This window comes from Lycium barbarum, chromosome 5 (genome assembly GCF_019175385.1).
Source record: "Lycium barbarum isolate Lr01 chromosome 5, ASM1917538v2, whole genome shotgun sequence".
In the NCBI taxonomy this organism is placed as follows: Eukaryota; Viridiplantae; Streptophyta; class Magnoliopsida; order Solanales; family Solanaceae; genus Lycium; species Lycium barbarum.
The window spans coordinates 65420687-65439890 of record NC_083341.1 but is presented as its reverse complement, the minus strand read 5'-3'; the positions used below and the strand labels follow the sequence as shown (position 1 = coordinate 65439890).

Genomic DNA, 19204 nt, shown 5'->3' with positions numbered 1-19204 from the left:
AAAGAGGATAGTTATATTTTAAACTACTTTTCACATAATAGTAGGGAGCTAATTTGTTTATTGCCTTCTTGGTCTTATTTTGTCACTTAATAAATTTACGCAGTTAAAATCAATTGATACGTAATCATTGAATTATTTCAAATGCATAATAGTATATTGATTAATCTAGCATATTTTTAGTATAATACGACTGAAGTCTTTTTCTATAAATTACTATCTTATTTAAATTTAAATAGCAGTCTTATATTTTCCATTTCGAAATCTTGATAATATTTACAAACTATTTTCCTAAATATTTAAAATGTTATATTTTTTTAGTCTTAATCAAATAACCTAAGTTTGGCCGGTTAATCGTAGTTAGCGAATCTTAAAGGATGCCTAACCCCTTCCCTTTAGGATAACCAAGAACACTTACCTAGAATCGCATTAATTAAGCAGACCATTAACGGAGGTTTAGTCTAGCTTTACCTTAGTTAATAATTAGGTGTCCTAATTCACCGTTAAAATAATTAGGTGGCGACTCCTTAAAAATAAACAAATAGGGATCACCAATATGTTGTGCTCCGATTTGACCCGTTTAAAATGGGGTATAACAGTTGTCAAGAAAGAAGTAGTGAAACTTCTAGCAGCAGGTATCATTTACCCGATATCTGACAGCCCTTGGGTAAGTCCCGTGCATGTAGTACCAAAGAAAGGAGGTATGACAATAGTGAAAAATGAAAACAACGAACTCATACCTACCAGAACAGTCACAGGATGGAGAGTTTGTATTGATTACAGACGACTTCATGAAGCCACAAGAAAAGACCATTTTCCTCTGCCTTTTATTGACCAAATGCTTGAGAAAGTTGCAGGTCATGGTTTTTATTGTTTTCTTGACGAATATTCTGGATACAATCAAATATCAATTGCTCCGGAAGATCAAGAGAAAACCACGTTCACTTGCCCCAGCGGGACATTTACGTACAGAAGAATGCCATTTGGTCTATGCAATGCCCCTGCCACCTTTCAATGATGTATGACAGCCATATTTTCTGACTTAACTGAAAAATTTATGGAGATATTCATGGATGATTTCACACTCTTTGGTAAAACCTTTGAAGAATGTCTCCACCATCTCATATTGGTACTAAGAAGATGTGAAGAAACAAATTTGGTCTTAAATTGGGAAAAATGTCACTTTATGGTAAGAGAAGGTATTGTCCTTGGGCACAAGATCACGTCAAAAGGCATCGAGGTTGATAGAGCTAAGGTGGATATAATCGCAAAATTACCCCCTCCGACTACAGTCAAGGGTATAAGAAGTTTTTTGGGACATGCCGAATTCTACAAGAGATTTATCAAAGACTTCTCCAAAATTACAAAGCCATTGACTAACTTGTTAAGTAAGGATGTGAAGTTTGAATTTACCAAAGATTGCTTGGAAGCATTTGAAATAATAAAAAACAAATTAGTAAATGCACCGATTGTTGTGACATCAGATTGGAATCAACCATTTGAATTGATGTGTGATGCTAGTGATGTAGCAATTGGGGCAGTGCTTGGACAAAGAAAGGATAAAATCTTTCATCCCATTTACTAAGCTAGTCGCACACTCAATGAGGCACAACTTAATTATACTACAACCGAGAAAGAGTTGTTGGCTGTAGTATTTGCTTTCGACAAATTCAGAGCATATCTAATTGGCTCAAAAGTAACTGTATATACGGACCACTCAGCACTTAAGTACCTTCTTGCTAAAAAAGATGCAAAACCTCGACTCTTGAGATAGATACTTCTACTCCAAGAATTTGACTTAGAAATAAAGGATAAGAAAGGTACAAAGAATCAGGTTGCTGATCATCTCTCTCAATTAGAGAAACCACCAAATGAAAAAGTGGGTATCCAAGAAGAATTTCCAGATGAACATATTTTGTCAATAGACTGTATCGCAGATCAACCACCATGGTTTGCTGATTTGGCTAACTATTTAGTTGGACGATGGATGCCAAGGGAATTCTCTCAACAGCAGAAAAGAAAGCTTATGACAGAGGTAAAACATTATTTTTGGGAAAACCCTTACCTTTTTAAATTTTGTGCAGACGGAGTTATCAGAAGATGTGTCCATGAGACGAAAATGACAAAAATTCTCAGTCAATGCCATGATGGAGCAGTAGGTGGACACTATGGAGCAAATCGGACGGCAGCAAGGATATTGGAAGCAGGTTTCTATTGGCCAACTGTGTTCAAATATGCTAAAGAATACGTCCAATCTTGCGACCGATGTCAAAGAATGGGTAACATCTCAAAAAGAGATGAAATGCCCCTTAATACCATATTAATTTGTGAAATATTTGATGTTTAGGGCATTGATTTTATGGGACCTTTCCCTTCTTCTCATTCTTATGAATACATTTTAGTTGCAGTAGACTACGTATCTAAATGGGTAGAGGCAGTAGCCACAAGAACAAATGATGCAAAAACGGTTTGCAATTTTTTGAGAAAGAATATATTCACACGATTTGGAACCCCTAGAATAATCATTAGTGATCAAGGATCGCACTTTGTTAACAAACAATTTCAGTCCTTGTTGGGAAAATATGGGGTTACTCATAAGATAGGCACACCATATCATGCTCAAACCAATGGTCAAGTTGAAGTTTCCAATAGAGAATTGAAAAGAATAATAGAAAAAACTGTTGGGACTTCACGAAAAGATTGGGCTTTGAAACTTGATGATGCGTTGTGGGCTTATAGGACAACCTATAAAACACCAATAGGAACTTCTCCCTATAAGCTTGTCTTTGGAAAAGCATGTCATCTACCAGTAGAGTTAGAATGTAAAGCTTTTTGGGCAATTAAAATGCTAAACATGGATTTCACTGCTGCTGGTAAGCATCGATTGTTGTAGGTAAATCAACTGGAGGAATTCCGTCTGAACTCATACGAGAACGCTCGCTTGTACAAATAAAAAGTGAAAAGATAGCATGATAACTTTATTAAAAACAAGGAATTCAAAGTGGGCGACAAGGTTCTTCTATACAATAGCCGGTTAAAATATTTTCCAGGAAAGTTCAAATCTAGATGGACAGGTCCATACTTAGTCACTGCGGCCACCTCATATGGAACATTTGAGATACAACACATAAAAGGAGGTGACAAATTTAAAGTAAATGGACATCGATTGAAAATATACTTGGGTGGAGGATATGACAAGCAATCCTCTACAACACTCATCCAGTGATCCATAAAAGGAACTCCGTCTAGCTGAAGACGTTAAAATCAGAACTAACATTATTCTGCTTTAAGTATTTGTTTTTTGTTTTATTTTTATTTTATTTTTATATATTAAAAAAAGGGTTCTTTATATATATGGGAATAATTTTTATTTTTATTATTATTATTATTATTATTTATTATTATTATTATTATTAATAAGGGTAGTTCTTATTAGATAACATAAAGTAGACTAGGAAGTTAAGTAGCGTAGGACTATATATTCCTATACATATATCTACAGATATATTTTATACAAGAAACATCTTAATGATGGAACCAGCTCAACTATAGATATATATATATTTAAGAATAGTACATGACATAAGTCATTTACCAAGGCAGAAGGTAAAAAGCTGCGAGAAGAAAATGTGTCAGGAGAGATTAATGGCAACAAGATAACCCGCAAGAATGAGATTGCAAATTTGCATCGGGCATCAAGAAGACGGAGTACAAACGTTTTTTGGCGGTGGAAATCTGTATAAATAAAGATTGTACTTCTTCCTGCTGTACTCATCTTTCTCTCTTTATACTGTACTCTAAAAACTCTCTGTCTTCTACCATTTTCAAGTTATAAAAAAAAAATGACAACAGCAAGAAACAATGGTTCGAGTTCGTGTAGGAGAAGATATCGGAGTAAATTATGAGGAAGGAGACATGGAAACTTATAACCCATCCATGGAGCAGACTCATTTTCAGCAGTTCCAGTCATTTGTAGAAAGGGATCAATTCACATATGGAGATCTGACTGATGAACGTGCAGAACCTAGTAGTGCTACAGAAATTGCTGCACCATTGATGAATATACAAGGATTTGCTGACATGGAGGATGGGGATTTCCAGAGGAATGATGACAATGCTTAACCTTTTAAGTTCAAGAAAAAAGAATTTTATATATATATATATATATATATATATATATATATATATATATATCACTTTTAAAAAAAAAAAAAATATATATATATATATATATATATACCTCTCCTAAATCAGGCTTTTACTCGAGACGAGTAAAATCTTGAGTTTGGGGGAGGCACTATGGTATTACTCGATCTCCCTATATCTCTCTTATCTACTAAATATGTGTTACTACTACTGTTTTTTTTTTAAAAAAAAAAAGTGATATTAAGCATGAAGAAGTTTTTAGCATATGGGAAGTAGTTTTTGGTGTTGATGTTCAAAAAACCGGAAGTGTGAAAAATCTTAGCGTAAGATAAGGAAAGGTATTTTGCATGTACTTAGCTTTCCTTGATGTGCTAACTAGTTCAATATTAGTGTGGGATATGGGATAAGGAAAGACATTTTGATTGTACATAACTTTCCTTCATATAATATCAATGTTAAGTATGCTTAATATAATTATGTGTGTGCTGCTATATGCTGCTGCTACTGAAGTATTATTTTAATGATGTCATAAGTTTATTTTCTCCTTTCTGTTTGTTCCGATGGCTATAAGAGAGTATATGCAATTGGCTAGCTACTTTTGGGATCCAACTACTTTATGCTTTATCTGTACTTGTTAATACCTTTGTCGTTTTAGCTAAATTGCAAGAAATAATGTTAAGAAATTTTATCACATTAAAGTAGCATGATTTTAAGAGAGTTTACATTCTTAAAAAAAAAAAAAGGACATTTGATCATCTAGCTTGAACATGGGAAGATGAAAATTCATAGATCTGCCGGAGGTAGTTTCTGTCAACCATGAGCAGTAAAGATTGATTATATTGACTATGTGGTTCCCCTTAAAAAAAAAAAAAAGAGAGTAGATCTAAAAGGCTAGAACTTGCCTTGTTTGTTTATCAAAGCGAAATTTTAAAATAGCACTGATTTAGAAAATGAAGTAGGCTTTCTTTGAACCCGATTTAGCCAAACATATAAGCCACCATATTTGATCCAAACAACCCTTAGTTTCACCATTTGAGCCTAAAGATTTTCTTTTCTTGCAAGAACCTATATTCTGCACTTGAGATTATTAAGTCAATCTGGTGTATGTGCAGAAAATTCTACCATGAAACAGATGTACGTATATGAAGATAAAATTCATATGTGTGTAGAGAGGAGGTAACTTTAAAGTTGTTGAAAACAAAATATAGAAATAAGAAAAGTCCTACAAGATTCTAAATTCAGTGCTAGTTTACATTAGTGGAGACTAACAAACATGACAAGCTTATGGACTTCTGATAAAACAAAAGAAGAGGACAATAGTCATATGATCTGATTTATTTCTCAAGATTGACAATTGCTTTTGAAGATCTTTTTGAAGGGACGACTTCCAAAGAGAAAAAGAGATTTCAAGATAGAAAGATGCAGCAATTATAGAATAATTCATTGAAACTACTACTTCTTTGTGATACAACTATCAGTCACACATTATAACTGCTAGAAAGAAGAAAAAGAAAAAAAGAAAGGAGAGGCTTAGCGAATTGCATTTTGGCATAAGGCGGACGGACTCTCCATAAAATGCTTGCCATTGCAAATACAATTTTATTTCCTGAGGACAGGAAAAACTTTAAGTTTGGGGGAATTTGATAGCACTTAAATAATGTTGAATATTTGCCTATTTTTATTTACATATTTTATATTTTCTCTGATTAATTTTCTATTTTTACAGGTAAAATATGTTTTCCTAAAGAAAAGAGAAAACTGTAAGGTTGATACACAAAAGATAGAAAAGAGAAAAAGTTCATATATTACATTGAGCTCAATGATTAATATTTGCAAATGAGCTAAAGAAGAGTTAAAGCCTGCAACGTGCTATGCATTTTAAAACCTATAAAAAGAGGTATTGAGATACAACCAGGGACACACTTTTCAAGAGATATCAAAAAGTTTTCTTTTCTACTTTTTAAGTTGCCTTTCTCTACTTGTTTTGAAAAGTCTTCATAGAAGAAAAGAAAGGGCCCACTTTGGGAAATCATTCTCTTGTAAGAAGCTAGATTCAAGAAGTGATTTTAATACGTAGGAACTTCCTTAATGGAAAAGAATTCTCAACAGTGAAGCTCACCTTGGGATGTACTATGAAGAATTCAAGAAGCTGTGTTGTCAAAAGGGAGATAATACCGTGAAATAAAATTACTATATATATTTTGTTGTTAACGTCATTTGTTGCTACTCACTATTATGCACTATATTGCGTCATCTTTTACATTTTTATCTTGCGAAAAAATGAACTAATTATTTAACAGTTGAAAATATGATGGACTTAGTTAATTAAATTGGGATACAATAAGCCTAATTACTTGCTACTGATTTTATAATTTATCTCTTTTACCTTATTATATCAATTTTTACTTGCGAAAAAGAAATTAATGTAATGAATTATATTAATTTTGATTTCCGAAAGGAGTCATCTTTAAATCTAAGAATTATAGCAGGTATCTCCTTGTAATCATTTTATAATTATATATCTGAAATGAATATAATTTATGAATTATACGATTTAATTATATTCGCAAGAAATAATTAATTCTCCAAAGGATTCGTATCTCAATGAAATTAACAAGTGAAATCACAATTTCCAACATCTTTTCCATTTGGTAAATTCTAATCACGATACTTTAATTTTATTACTTTCATAAGGATTATCAAGCGAAACGTCATTATATTTTTACGATAGTAGTCAAGGTAGAGCATTAAATATTCCAATCTCTGTGGGATCGATATCTTTCTATACTATTACTTGACACAGTATGAGTTAAAATATATATACGCCAGATACTCGTCAGACATGCCATCGATCGACTCAAGGCTAAAAGCCCTAATGAAGAAAAAGAAGGAAAAACAATACAAAATACCCCTAAAATGCAAAATATTTACTCGTCCATGCCCCCTCCTAAACTAATTTCTTTTTTACCTGGTCGATCGAAAGTATTTAGTCGAGTATTTATATACTGTGATGATATCATGAAAGACTAAAGGAAGGACTGAAACAGTTCTCCATGATACCATCTCAATATATGTATATACCATGATGGCATCATGGAGGATTAAGAGAGCGTCTTATTGAAGGACTGAAGCAGACCTCCATGATACCGTCTCAGTATATGGTATATATCATCATGGTATCATGGAAGACTGAGGAGTGTCTCATTGAATGATTGAAGCAGTCCTCCATGATACTATTTCACTATATGTATATAAGATGATGATATCATAGAGGTTTTTTCGAGAAAAATGTGTTTTTTGAATAAATGAACATGATCCTCTACGATACCTTGTCAGTATATTATATATACCATGTGTTTCATAGAGGGCTGATGAGTGTTTTTGAAGAAACGAAAAAAGTGTGATACAATCATGGTATATAAGAGACAGGGTGATACCATGTTGGTATCATAATTTTGGGGGCATGAGGGGTCAGAGGAGGATCCAGGATTTTAAGGTTGTGGGTTCCCAAAAAAAAAAAAAATACAACAACAACATATCTAGTGTAGTCCCACAAGTAAACAGCATTCTCGAAAAAGAAACGAGAGAAGTAACCAGGCCCAATTCTCTGATTAAGCAGCTTAATAAAATAACTTCTTCTTGTCAATATTTAAGGGTATCTTGAAGAAACTAACAATTAATTTACATAATATGTTCTTGTCATCTGATCCATACAAGTCCCACTAGCCAGTGGTGTTGCCGAATTCCTCTAAATCAAAGTATACGCTCTTGTCACCATATTTTTAAGATGAAGCTTAGTTCCAACAATGGAGATTCCAGCTAGGCCTTTGACGTTGGTACTGGACTGCACTGCAGCAAGGGTTGCCAAAGATGCCATGACTTTCACTCCAAACTAACAAAATTACTACTTTCGCAAAACTACTACTTTGAAAGTAGCAAACTTCAGTAATCGTGAAATATGGATAGTAAAACTCAAAATTGAAAAAATAATAAAAATTAACAAATCATAATCAACTAACTAGATCCAACAATCGCAAGAACAAGAAGTCCCTTATAGAACAGAAGCTATTTTTAACCCTAGCTTTTTGTGTTTCTCATTTGTTTTGGTTTCAAATTTAATTTGAGATATTGGGATTTGGGTAAAGTAATAATTTATTGGTTGATTCTTTTTATTCACTTTGTAATGTTTTTTTAAAAAACAATAAAAGAAGAATAAGACGTGGGTTACTGTTTTAATTTGCTGGGTCTATATTTTTTGTTTGATGGTTGTGGCTTTTTAGAAGCAAAAGAAAGCAAATTGATTATTTTTTTTTTTAAAAAAAAAAAACGCCTAGCCGGAATCGATCCCGCAACCACCTGGGCAAAATCCTCTTTGCCAGTCCGTCCTTTGCCATGGTACCAACCAGCATTTTCGTTATGGGTTCGACTATGAAAATACTTATATTCTTCTATATTTTACAATATCAAAATAGGTCTTACGGTAAGCTGTGTTCGGGGGGGAGTTATTGTCTATTGTTGGCCTCTATGGTAGAATCAATCGGGGGACCTGAGAGGCGGTGGTTTACGCTGCGGCGAATGTCAGCGGTTCGAGTCCCAGGCCGAAAGGCGTAGTCGATGGACAACAGGTGAATATTCTTGTACTGCCCCTTGTTGGTCTCGAGGGACAGAGGAGGCTAGGTTAGTTGAAAGATGGTTATCGGTTCAAGAACGTAAGGTGTCCCTGCTTTTTCAGGGTAAAGGTGTGGACTACCTGCACCTGGACAGAAAGATCCTATGAAGCTTCACTGTTCCCTAGGATTGGCTTTGGGCCTTTCCTGCGCAGCGTAGGTGGAAGGCGAAGATGGCCTCCTTCCGGGGGGAACCCACACTCGCTAATGTAGATCCGCCCCCGAAGGGGGTATAGGCGGGTAATTTTATTTTGTTTTCAGGGTGCATCTACGTTCTTTCCCAGAGAAAGAATTGCATGTGCCTTCTACCGCTTTAGATGGATAATACAACGACGTTGTTACTCTCCTTCTGCTTGCATTTTCCTTTTTAAAGCTGCTCATTCTTCAACTTCAACCCCCAAGAAGGGATGACCTACTCAAAAGCTTGACCACAAGTTAGTACCATCTGGGAACACAGTGGTAACCTGCAAACTCCCCATGCCACAAGTTAGTATGTTAACCTCAGTGGCTGAGGCAGTTGCTTAAGTTTTTAGTTCAGCTTGCAGAGGACATTATTGGCGGTGTTGTTAATATGGCTTGAAGAGCATCTGAATTAATTTACCAAAAACAGAGGTAGAGCTCCTGAATAATTCTTTAAAATTACTGGATTCTAAATTAATAATTTGTACCTATTTGACAAAAAGTTCAATACAAATATATGGTTCGCACCAAAGCTAGTGGATTAGACCGAACCCACGCCTGAAGGACTTGCTCCGCCCTTGACCAAAAACATTCATTCCATTGGAACAAACCTTCTCCCTCTTCTTGGAACAGGTGACATATATACAGAACCTGAAATGGTCGAGTTCTAATGTTTACATACATATATTTTTGGCAAGGGAGATTGGAGCTGCCTGTTTCCGCATACCAAATGATTGATTGGTTATGTGATAAAAAAAAAATTATGTGGAGATGCAAATGACAAACATGAACGGAAAAAAGAAGATACAAATAATTCCACATAGTCGTTCTTAGTGCATGTGGCACTCCTATCTATTGAACAGTGCCCCTGCCCCTTATACTCACTAGTAATAGGTAAACTACAGAAAACAGGCTCGAGAAATGGTTACTCGATGAGAGAGCGAAATTTTCATAAGATGCAACAATTCAAATTCAATCCATGAAAGTTTCAAAAAAAGGGGAAACTTCAGGGACAGGTTCCAACACTATTTTGGGTTTCCCTGTCCTACATCCATCATAATATGTATGTTCTGAAGGACGCCATGGCACTAGGAACTGCAGAATAGACTCAACAAGCTCATAGAGAGGTGCAAGCTCTGTCTTGTCTATCAAGCAGAACTCCTGCATCAAAGCAAAATCAAATTAGCAGCTTGTTCCGGAATTTTAGTATCTTTCAACCTCATTGTACTTGTGAGGGACTAATAACTTATGACAATGCATCAAATCAACAACATGAAATGAGCTACTCACCCATGTGAAGAGAACAAAATGCTTAAGGCACGTATTCAGATGAGCTTCTTCCTTTAGACTGACAATCTTTTGGACAGTGTTATCAAAGGCGCGCTTAAGCCCTGAAGCGAGGCTCAAAACATGTTGAGCGCTTCGCCTCGCTTTATGTGCGCTTCAGTGTCATCATCAAGGCTCTAAGACATACTTTTCCTTGCCAATGAGCCTCTCTTGGAGAGGTGACACTAGATGATTCATATTTCACTTTATCGTAATATTTTTACAATTTCTTTGCCCATACATTTGTTATTCATGCTTATTATTATTATTAATCTTGGACTAAAAATATATATATTTGTATTTTTGCACCATTGCGCTTTTTTTCATTAAAGCCCACGCTTTGTTTGCGTTTTGCGCTTAAAGCCCCAGCTGACCTTAGAGTTTTTTGCGTTTTTCGCTTTTGATAACACTAATGGTAGATATGGGCATATACACGAAATAATCGCTTAAATATTTTCACAACATCCTGAAAGTTATGGGGAAAAGGAGCACCTGTAGAATACCATTGGTATCACATAAATACACTTTGATCAAAGAAGACAATTATGCACAACACAAAGAAACGCCACTTACCCAACTTTTGAGGAAAGATTGATTCATCATCTAGCTGAGTCTTTATCCAGTCCATTAAATTTCCACGTACTTTGGACCAGAAACTTCTATAGGTTTCTATATATTCACTCCATCAACCCGTCGGTACTCATACCTGTCAAACGTAGTGTTGAAAAATGCGCGGTCATTCCACAACAAGCATAGACTTCATTACAATTTCCAGTAAATTCAAACAGGGGTATCTTACAAACTCGTTACACATTTTTACATGCTCGATGCACCGACAGAGGACTCAAGAGTTAAAAATGGAACTTTTTAATTTTCATTGATGCTTCAACATATAATACTTTAAACGAGTTGATTCACAGAGACAAACTGAACATCAAGTTTGAGACAAGTTCTTTGTGTTATATCTGGGGATATGCGGCTAATGATTGATTAAACACTGACAAATAATTTTCTCAGTTTCCCGCCGCTCAAACGCCAGCCTAAAAATCCAGTTGGTATAGATTATCCAAACCAATGATTGACCAGCAAACCATGGAAATAATGTAATTTCAACTGTAAAAAAACGCCATAATGAATTGACACAAATACTTAAAAAGATCACTAGGTCAGTAACAGCTATGTCCTCTGCCCAACCACGATGACGTGATTTGTTTAAACACACAATAGTGCCTTCATAGCAGCTGCTCCTAGGTTATAAGTGTTCTCTTTGTGGTATCTACACGAAGAGCTGTGAGAGAGTATTTGCTGAGCTGGAATCAGAAAGGCACAAAAATAGGCATTAACTGAATTAAGCATTTCCCTTCGTTAGACCTCCTGTCATCCTAAACGCATCTCTAGGTGGGTGCCCTCTAGTAGCATAGGTTGGGCAAGACAATCCAACTTCTCTGTATTTCTTCATAGCTGTTAGAGAAAGGACAAGAAGACCGACTCTTCTTAGGCTTGATTTCTGTTCTTGGGCCAATCATGTAAAAATATTTTATCTTTGGTGGCATAGTGAGGTGAGAATTTTAAGATCTCTACCAGCTCTGATACCATGTTAAAACTGCTACAAGATCATATAGGATCTGAGGATTTGTTTCGGTCTGCAACTAAAGAAATGGGAACTACCTCTATTTCATTGAAATATGACTTTTCAATGTGGACCAAAAAAAAAAAAAAAGAAACATCTTCTCTCACCCCTAAAATTATATCGTCTAAGTAGACATAATGTTGCATGACCTGGTTAAGAATCAAAATGTCAGGAACCCAAATATAACTGGTGGCACATGGTAAGCACGTGAGTTTTAAGTGCCAATTCACTTTCATACATACACACATGGAGCTGGCTGCGAGAGTTATGTGAAATCTGGTAAATTCCTAACCACCCAAAATATCTTCTCACTGTTCGACTCTCTCTCTCTCTCAATCTCTTCTCATCTCTTCTTCCTCCTAATTCTTTCAGGGATTCAACAGAGGAGTTTGAAGCTTGTTAATGGAGTTTTAGCTTCGAATTCTTCTCTTTCCTTTTAACCATTCAATGTAGTTGCGTGTATTGAATTTTACAAGTAATAAAATCCTCCATTTACACAAGAAAGGGTAGTGCCTATTTGTGTGAAGCTAATGTATGAGAAAAGTTTCAGGCTATTACATTATTAATCATTCATCTCCCGGGCTCTATCATAGTAGGAATTTATTTTTCTGCCAAGGAGGTTCAATCTGCTTGTTAGCTTTTTCTGATATATTCAAGAGGAAGGAACAACTATGCTGGATATTGTAATTAAAAGGAAGACTGATCCATGAAGTCTGTTGATGACTAAAAATCCATCAATGGGATCGATAAAAATTTTAACTTCTCCCAGAAGCACATTCTCTGCAGCCTTCAGAGCTGATTGGTTTAGCCGATAAAGAACCCAAGATGCAACTGGTGCTAAAGGTCTTCTCCTTGAATATTTTAGCATCAATGAGACCTCATACATCAAAGGTATTTATTATGTCAACATATGTACTTTAACAAGTAGTATAAGAGAGAAAGTGAAAGATTGAGAGACGTACTTTGGTCCTGCCGACATCGTTGGACAGCTTGATGGAGTGCAGAACTTAGTGAGGGTGCCATACAATATATTCACTTGGTTGAAAAAGTCAACAGCTGTAGAAATTGAGCCAAATAAAGGTCAGCATTTAACTAAACTGTGCTTAATATAATTCAGCGATTATCATTGTAACTTTAATGAGGCAGTAAAAGCAAACATCCAAATAGAACAGCAACAATGACTTCCTCCGCTGAATAACAGTGCTAATACCAAGTAACTTATATCAGAGCAGGTGGTTTTTCAAGAGGATCATTTTGTAATTTTGGAATATGCGACTCTGATATTACTATGGATATTCAGTACCTTCGACAATCTTCGATACAATACTATAGAAATGAGAAAGGAGGTTAAGTATTGAGTTGAGATTCCAACTCCTGAGATTTCTTATTATTGAAAATAAATCTTTTCTGCAAAACAAACACTACCATCAAGTTCATCGTTCCATGGAGAATGTGAATAGTTCATCACATTTGGATGTATTGGTTCCCTTATCCGAACATGAATATCAGATATAATTTGGTGCTGAAAAAACCAGAACAGACTTATTTAGAATCACTATCTTATCTTATCATCTTTAGTTACTGCTTTTAAATATTTGAATAAGATAATCTTTAGCATTAGTTACTGCTTTTAAATATTTGATTAAGGCTCCTCCTACTGTTTAGGAGTATAGCAAGCAGTTAGTTTCCTTAACTTTAGCTTTAGGTTGTCATTCTCTAGTGTATTTAATGCTTGGCTGCTGAATGAATAAAATCATCTTTCGACTACTTCTCTCTATCCAATTTTATAAGAATATCAGCAATTTGAATGGCATTTAAGCTTCAGGAGAAATTTGAATGACTGGGAAATAGACGATTTTTGTAACTTACTTCAGATGCTAGAACCGTTCCGAATTACTCAGAACAAGAAGGATTCACTCAGTTGGCAGCAAGTAAAGACAAGAGGTTAAACTGCTATGATTTACTAATGAAGCAAGCTAATCAATGGGATGATAACTGGCCTTGGAAGTCAATTTGGAAGACTAAGGCACCTATCAAGGAAACATGTTTTGGATGGATCGCCTCTCGGGGTGCTTGCTTAACGCAAAACAACTTGCAAAAGAGAAGATTCCTATTGTGCAATAGATGCTATTTATGTGAGAATGATCAAGAAACAGTAGATCGCCTCCTCCTTCACTGCAAAGTAACTAGACAATGCTGGGACCTATTCTTCAATATCCATGTAATCTATTGGGTAATGCCACTGAAGGTGAGAATTTTATAGACTGCTGGCAATACCAGAGAATACCTAGAGCTTTAAAGCAGATCTGGAGAACCATACCTGTATTTATATTCTGGACCATTTGGCTAGAGAGAAACAAAATATGTTTTGAAAATCAGAAGAATCATATCTCCATAATCAAGGATAAATGCCTCCAAAATTTATATTTCTGGAGTAAATGTTGTATGGTGGATAGTCTTAGCAATTATATGGATTTTCTAACTTGGAAGAAAGATGTAATATACTGCATGGCCATCCCCTGCAGGTCTTTTGTATCCTTTTAGTACCATCTTGGTACCTTAATAATAAACCTTACCTTATCACCAAAAATAAAATAAAAATGAGTGACTAAAAGGAATTAAAGAAATGGTCAATGGGGATTGGGATTGAGATTTACCTGTATGATTCTGAAAGAAAAGGAATACGAGTTATCTTCAACCTCTTCACGTTTTTCATTCTCTCAGGAATCTCCTTTAGTCTTGGACAGCGATGGATTTCAAGACCTTTAATCAGAGGCATGGCCCTTCTGGCTAAACGCCATCTTTCTAGGTTCTGAAGCGTATCAAGACAAAGGAACTCCAATTGACAAAAGATGTTACCATTGCAGGTAATTTCTTTTCCTTTGTAAGCCGATACTAATTCGAGATTCCTTAGGTTTGGCAACTTTCCCAAAGTAGGCATCGGATCTTCCATGAGTTTTGAATACCGAAGGGCCATCATTGTGATGGAACTTGGAAACGGGTCCAACAGAGGCAGTTTCTCTATTCTCCCATGTAACCACAATTTCTGGAGCTTTTGACAAGAACTAAGATATTCAAGGGCTGGGAATGATTGATCAGCTTTACAACGCAATCTGAGAGTAGTAAGGTTTTTCAAGCTGCTAATGTTATTAAGGGAGTAAGAGTTCTTAATATAATCCATGCTTAATTCTCGAGGACTGACTAAAGCAACTGGGTCAACATCTTCCCATTGATCACAAGATATGTCTTTAAGAACTTGAAGACTTGTGAGTTTGCTTATACGTTTCAGAGGTTTTGTATACGGAGCTACTAAATGTCTTAGATTTATTAGATCAGCTGTCTCAGGGGGTAGTTGGCATGAGTCATTGACATGAAGTGTCTGTAAATTCTTGAGGTTGCCAATGGAGGAGGGAAGATCATGAATACCTCTCAAGGTTAAGAACTTAAGGTGGTACAAACTTCCTATGGCATCAGTTAATTTAGATGTAGTGCCAACACGAATCTCCAAGTACAACACATATATATGTTGGAACTCATCATGGAACTTTATAAGACTTATCTTACAAAAATATGGATCGAAGAACATAATTGACCTAAACCTCAAGTTAGAAAGATCAAGTGAGAGATACCTTTGTGCTTGACCATGAATGGCATGTCTGAGACATGAGGAAGACATGGAGTGCTTTCTTGGATCATAAATGTCAAAGAATTTTACTTCGAATGCCTTCCATACGGCATGATCCCGAAGTAGATCATGAATCCGACATCTAACAATTTTTTCCCAATACGTATGTGCCACTTGAACCAAGCTTCGTCTTGTCAGCTCATTCAAGAAGCCTTCAGCGACATCCTCCATTCTTTCTTCTCCTCTTGGTATGAAACCCTCGGCCATCCACAACCACATTATGTTTTCAGCATAGATCACACGGTCTTCTGGGAAAATACCCAAGTAAAGAAAACACTGCTTGAGCACAGTTGGCAAATCATAGTAGCTCAATGATAGTATGCAGGAGATTTCAATAGAGTCATCTTTGGCAAATCATAGTAGCTCAATGATAGTATGCAGGAGATTTCAATAGAGTCATCTTTAATGTTCTGCCAAAGGTGGTCCTTCACCTTTTGCCATTCTTCTAGCCCCCTTTTATGCGGAAGTAGTCCGCTTAATACAACAATTCCAAGAGGTAAGGCTGCACACTTGTCCACCATATCCTTAGCTAGCCTCTCCATTGTTGAGACCATTGCCCGAACTTCAAGTAGTTTCCTGCAAAAGAGGTCCCAACTCTCTTCTTGGTTAAGGTAACGGAGTTTATGGACAAACCCTTTGTTATCTGCTCTTTCGCCAACATCCTCTTTGCGCGTGGTAATAATAACTCTGCTACCATTCTTGTTATCTGGTAATGCCCTTTTCAAACTTTCCCAAGCTTCTCTCTGCCCTACATCATCAACCACCACAAGGTACTTGCGTTCTTTTAATAGATCACAAAGGTAACTTTCTAGATCTGTCTCAGTCATCTTTTCCAACAAATCTAGATTCTCTTTGGTGCGTCCCTGGATAGATTTTATGATACTACTAAGAAGATCCATGGTATTGTACTCTTGAGAAACACATATCCAAGCGCGCCTTGGGAAGCTAGAGACCACATTAGGACTGTAGTAGAGGTTTCTCGCGAGTGTGGTCTTGCCTAGTCCGCCCATACCATAAATGGAGATGACGCTTCGACGAGGCTCGGCTTTCAGAAGTTCAGCTAGCAATCTTTCTACAATATCCTGAAAGCCAACAAAAATCTGACCCTGATCATCCACATAGGAGGTAATCTTCCTCAGTGTTCTAACCAAGGCAGATCGATTGTTTGGCCCTTCTTCTGCAATATTAGCGATATTTCTAATACCATAAGTCTCTCGTTTGCGAGAAATATCCATGATTCGTCGCTTGAGTGATTGGATCTCCTTGGCGACTTTGTAGAATTTGGTCTCCTTCCTACAAATGCAAGCGCAGGCCTTCAGACGACTAGCAAATCCATCGTCATCACCTTCACCAGCCTCGAAGCTGAAATTCTCCAGTATAGCGACAGCGTCATTAGCAATAAAGTTGATTTCAAACACCCATTGTTGGACTCTTTGATCTTCACTTTGCTTTTCTTCGGCATGTTTGAGGAAAGATTGCATGAAGAGCAGCTCATTTCGCAGCCATTGCACATCCTCTCTTAGACTTAAATGCAGGTTAACTTGCTGTATGAGGAAATCCCCAAGTTTTTGAACTGCAAATGACACAAAAGCATCAACCATCTTCAGGATTTTGGGTATTTTACTCTTATCAAGTTACAGCAATACATGCACCAGGCTTATAAGGTCGCTGTCCCGTCTGCTATTTCCTCTTGTTAAAAAAGACACATGGAAGAAAGTTAAATCAAAGTTGGCTGCTAATTGCTGCCAGAAATAAGTTTGGTACAGAGTAAGTATTTTTTAATATGTTTCCAGCTGTCATTTAACTACTCTTATATTTTAAATTAATTCAAGTTTGACCAGTCACTTGCATCCACACCCAATAATTAATGTTTGTTCCAAAAAAAGAAGAAACAGGATAGGAATATTACTTTTGATCTAATCATTTTACATAAAACAATAATTTCCAATTTGGATTACTATTAACTGCATTAGTATTCATTGTTCGTACACATCCCCCAGATATTAATTTAACTCCATGTTATTGTCCGTCACTATATATCGGGTATTAACTTGTAGTAGTATAATTGGTTTGTTTGGAGTGGGAAACCAGAAAAGCATCTTTCTGTACAATCATTTGATTTTGTTGTATTCCATCAGATTAATGATCAGACATTTTACGTTGTGCCTCACATACAACAACAACAACAACAACAACAACAAGCCCAGTATAATCCCACCATGTAGGGTCTGGGGAGGGTAGAGTGTACGCAGACCTAACCCCCACCTTGAAAGGTAGGGCGGCTGTTTCCGAAAGAACCTCGGCTCAAGAGAGGAGAACAAGAGAGGAAACACAAGACAAAAGGTTAGATAGGACCAAGCATATCGAAAACAATAAGAAAGCAAGGAATAACAAAAGCGAGAAAGTCATGGTAGAACAGTTCGGAAAGAAAGGAGCATTAACTACTATAGATAACTAAGATAACCAAAGTACAACAGCCCAACAAATATAAGCAGCAATCCAATGCAGAAATCAAATGGCAATAAACAAATGAGAAAAACTACAACTACTATGGTGAAAGGATTAGTCACCTAGCCTTCTATCCTAATCTGAGTCCTCCACAACCTCCTATCTAAGGTCATGTCCTCGGTGAGCTGAAACTGTGCCATATCCTGTCTAATCACCTCTCCCCAATACTTCTTCGGCCTCCCTTTGCCTCTGCTGAAACCGTCCATAGCCAACCTCTCACACCTCCGCACTGGGGCATCTGTGTCTCTCCTCTTCACATGCCCAAACCATCTCAGCCTCGCTTCCCGCATCTTGTCTTCCACCGATGCCACTCCCACGTTGTGCCTCACATAACTAACAAAATTTGTTCTTCTAATCTCTTCTTAAGTTGCTCTTTTCAATACTATCATTTGCCTTCTTTTATTTTTCTGCCACTTTTACTCATCCAACTCCTGAATAGAGCGAACCCATAGCATAAATCACAATTAACTTCATTAGCCAATCAATAACTAAATAACAACAGAAGTTTAATAAATCTCAACATAGTAATAGATGGTAAGCTTAAAGCGGGCCCTATATTGAAAACATTTAGACAGCAATGCTCTTTAGTGTGTTCATCGAAAGTGGGTGTTGTCTACAACGTATTCCACGCAAAATGACTTCCGTCATATTAAACACACATCATTTCCTACTGACATCATTTTGATGCCACTCAATTTTAGTTGCTTTTAAGGTTAGATCATGTCAGGCGAAGAAGGCATGCAATTAAATTTGAGTTGGTAAATTAGACTTCTAATGATTGATTATTTTGGCATGCAGTGCGACTCTGCTTTTGCAGTAAAAATGGTGTCTTTTATAGCTTGTAGGATCTGTCTAAAATCAGAAACAACGAGGCATCAGATGTTTGAGCCTGTCTGTACAGAATTAAAAAACCAAACAAATAAGGTACTAAAGCTAGTTAGATAAATGAACTCCTTTGAGGAGCAAAAGCGCTAAAATGTGGGCAACAGAGTACCATATACTATTTTTAATATCATTTAACATATAAAGCATTGTCTTGAATGTGGACAAGCAAGATAACATACA

At 36.3% G+C, this 19204-nt stretch overlaps 1 pseudogene; it reads right to left on the bottom strand.

The window, feature by feature from the left end:
• Positions 1–9457: 9457 nt before the first annotated feature.
• On the bottom strand, positions 9458–18191 carry LOC132640911 (disease resistance protein RPP13-like; annotated as a pseudogene).
• Between the last annotated feature and the right edge of the window lie 1013 nt (positions 18192–19204).